Source organism: Pygoscelis adeliae, unplaced genomic scaffold (assembly GCF_000699105.1).
Source record: "Pygoscelis adeliae isolate BGI_AS28 unplaced genomic scaffold, ASM69910v1 Scaffold130, whole genome shotgun sequence".
NCBI lineage: Eukaryota > Metazoa > Chordata > Aves > Sphenisciformes > Spheniscidae > Pygoscelis > Pygoscelis adeliae.
The window spans coordinates 3,612,640-3,616,577 of record NW_008824031.1 but is presented as its reverse complement, the minus strand read 5'-3'; positions in this window follow the sequence as shown (position 1 = coordinate 3,616,577).

Sequence of the window (3,938 nt, the reverse complement as noted above, 5' to 3'; positions counted from 1 at the left end):
AAGCCTGGGGTCAATATCTGACTTTTGAGTTACAAATGTAACAGATTTGAGTTATAAGTGAAGCCTTTGCCTACTGAAAGAAATCGTTTTCTGCATAAGCGCAGAAGTAAACTCGCCGCATGCGCTCCCAAGCTTAATCATGAGTCAAAAACTAGATACTGAAACAGCTGAGGATTCAGTCATTCAGTTTACAAAATTAGGGTCAAATACCTCTCAAAATATAATGTTTTAAAATACTGGCGGTAGTGACATTTTTTTCCTATAGAGATACCTTATTGAGTTGCAAGCATGTTCAGGAAGTGAACTTTAATTCTTTCTAAGGGAATTAAGCTCAGGGGCTTTGGCCAACAACCTTTTTTGGCATAGCTTGCTTGGTTTGGCTTTTTAGAAGTGGAAAGGAAGGTGCTAGTGTAGCACAAGTACACTTGTGGTTGGAGGTTTGTTGGTTTGCTTTATGGAAACTATTTTAGCACCTTCGAAATGGTGCTTACAGGAGGTAGCTACAATTCCAGGTTATCCAGAGTGTTGTTCTGGATCCCATTACGGACCATCCACCTAAAAGTGGAGCATTTCTGGTCCTTGAATCTTGTCCTTAACTATGCAAAATCATTGTGGAGACTCAGCCTGCATATAGCTAATTAAGAAATGCCATTCTAATTACCATATCGCTGTCTCCCTGGATTATAGTTTCTTTTATATGATGAGACTTGGCTTGAGCTGTCTTTACCTTATGAAATAAAACTTTGATGTAGTTAAAAATTTTGTATGAAAAATTTCCCAAGGGGGAATTTACTGTGGAGCTAAAGAGGATAATACATTATTCCTTCCTCACATAATTGAAGAGCAGCATGACTGCAGCAGGCTTTCTGTGAACCCAGTCATGTTGGGACTGCAATCGCTCCCACACAAGTGGAGGACTGCACACACAAAACATGAAGTTTCATAAGCATCAACCCTATGGTGTTGAGGAGAGAGGGCTTCCACTCTTTTGCTACAAGGGGGAGAAGGATATTCACATGATCTGCCTCAAGCTGTTTTAGGCATTTTTGTGATCCAGAAGACGACACTGAGAGGGTTCACGCTAGCATGAAGGCCTTGCCATAGTAATTTTTCTAGTACTTTGGCTGTAGAATTAGAGATGCAAGAGGATTAGAGATGGGAAAGCAAGTGATTTGCTCTGGTTGTTGCTTGTTTGGGTGTTTTGCTTTGGTTTTGGTCTCAAATGCTACCAAATTATTATTAAATCTAGGAAAAAGACTTTTTTTTTTTGCTAAAGTTGTTTCTTTTATAACTTATGCAAAAGGTTTTCTTTCTATGTATGTTGTATGGCCTTTGCCAGGAGCAAATCTTGTCTGTCATGACAAGTCCTAGTTCTCATTCTGATTCTCTGAAATACTTGGTTTTAGTTAAATTATAGGGGGAATGTGTCATATTGACAATCTTGCCTTTTGGATGGCTGATTTCAATGGCTCCTCGCATACCTGTGAGAAGGGCCAGGTCCTTTGTCTATCCAAGAAAAGGACATTCAGAATTAACTAGAGGTGGATCAAGGCAAACTATTTTTCACCCTGATTGAGCAAGTTAAGACCTTTTCTCTTCATAGGCTTTAACTGAACAAAAGCTTGTGCAAAAAGCTAGTTTATCTTGTCTTTGCTTCTATTTCCTTTAACTTAATTTACAACATCTTCCTCCTGCCCCCTTTGGTACAGTAGATAAGGCTGAAGTGATTAAAGGAATACAAAGTGTCTTACCTGCACTGGCGTTTAGTTGCAAGTAGCCTAGCATTTAAATGTCAGAATCCTAGACTTGTTCTTTATACCATGAAGTCTTGTCACACGTGGAGTATTTATGTTTTTAAAACCTACAGTAAGATGACACTTGTTGGGGTGTTTCGACCCTGCTTTCTCTGCAGTTCAGCAGCAATGTATATAAATAATTACTTGAATTCTTATTTTCTATCTCTGTCCTGCTTTCTTCTCTTTACTTCCTTACTTTATTTTCCTTATTCTTACTTTTTCCTGGCAGCAATTTTACAGCAATGAAATATTGTATCTTGCTTTGTAAGCTACAAAAATTTTGTGACATTTTGGTGCAGCAGATGACAGCTGGTTTAGAAGAATGAGCATGCTAGCACTTGGAACCGTAGCTTGAGCTATCCTCCTAAGAGGTGCCAAGTTACACTCGAGATGTATCTAGGTTGCTTAAGAGTATTATCAACACCCTTTTAACGAACATCCTGAAGGCCAGGATGTTAATTTAACCTGTGTTTTTTGGATGCTTGGCCTGTAGTGACATTATGTGGATGTAAGTAGGTAATTGTCCCCCCATTAGAAAGCAGTCAGGCAGGACCAGATATGGGGTAGCCTTGTGGAGTTCAGACAGCCTAGCAAAGATGGCTCTTTTTTTCATATTAAATGTTATCCTAAAACGTAACCTGCATATAGAAGAATGATAGGGTGTGAGCAAACTAGACTTGGGAAAATGGAAATAGATAAGTGTTGTATTAAACAGTATCTCAGTAATGATATTCTGTAAATAGAATCTACCACTATTTTCTTCAAAACTAAAACCTACCTTTCTACTCAGTGGGGGGGGGGGGGGCTGGTGAAAATTAAATTGTTTTGATCGGTTTTCAGTGAATCACCTCTATCAGTTCTGGTGCTTGTGGTTGAAACCTGGTTGCTGAACAGAACATTTTCCTTCCAGACAAGAAGGTTTGAGAGTTCTGTTACTTAAGAAATCGGTGTTTTTTCAAAGTTAAACTGGACTCCTAAACCCCTTAGGAGCCTACTTGAGCATAGGCACGCTTTTTTCCAGGTAGAAACAGAGGAGCTGGCGTATGTGGCTGGGCTTTCTGGATTCCTAGTATCCTAGGTGGGCATACACGCTCTAAGGCTGATTTACGCTTAGGTAGTGGCTTACAGGTCAGGACTTCCTTTGTCAGGCAGGATATCCTACCCCAGCTTCCTTACTTCTTGTGCAATACATCTGAACAGATCCTGGGCGTGAGGGTCTTTGTACATTTGCCTGTGTATCCACCTGGGGAAATGCATGTGGGGTTCGGAGGCAGTTTTGTATTATTTGTTTGCTTGATTTTCTTTTTTGGGCAGCTTCCCCTTCTCCACCTCCATATGAACAAGAACTGGAGGTCACCCAACAGCCCCAGTGTACTTTTTGGGAGTCAGTGGAGTTGCTTTGGAATATTGCTGACACCTCCCCTCTCCCAGGCACATCCAAATACCAGCCAGGACCAGGGGAGGGAGGGGACTAGTCTGGGCAAGAGGAACAGGATTGCCCATCTCAGCGGCAGTGAGCTAAACTCATCTAATACTTTAGATCAGCCAAACTTACACACCGGGATATGGCAGGCACGTATGTGGCAGCTGTAAAAGAGCTTTAAGGATTTTTAAAAATGAAATGAGATTCTGAAGGAAAAGTCCCCTTCTCACCGCTGTGCTTTCAGTCCCTCCTGTCTCCTTTAAGTCCTATGCTTTTGGGAAGCGGTCTCACAAAAGACTGGGGTTAATGGTTCGGGTGCTGGATTCAGTAAACTGTAAGTAGCACGGCTAGCTGGATGCGCTGGGTAAAGGGTGAAGAGAAGCCGTCTCACGTGCCCCGGATGGTGACAAGCTGGCCCGCTGCTTTCTTAATGGAAAAATGTCTCTTGTACCCCCTGTTCTTATGGCTTCTGGGTTTGTTTTTCACGTGAAATACCCATTTTTCTTCTTTGGACAAATGAGCCCCGGGGCTGCTTTATCTTCCAGGTAACGGGGCGGCAGTAGCAGAACACGTCTCACCCGAGCTGTGCTGCCGGGTGCTGAGAGCGGGGGGCGGCAGGGGGGGCCTTTCCCTTGCCGCGCAGCTACCGCGCCCTCCTTCCAGAAGAAACTACTCGAGTGAAACACTTGTTCAATACGGGGGCTGGGGGGGGTGAGGCG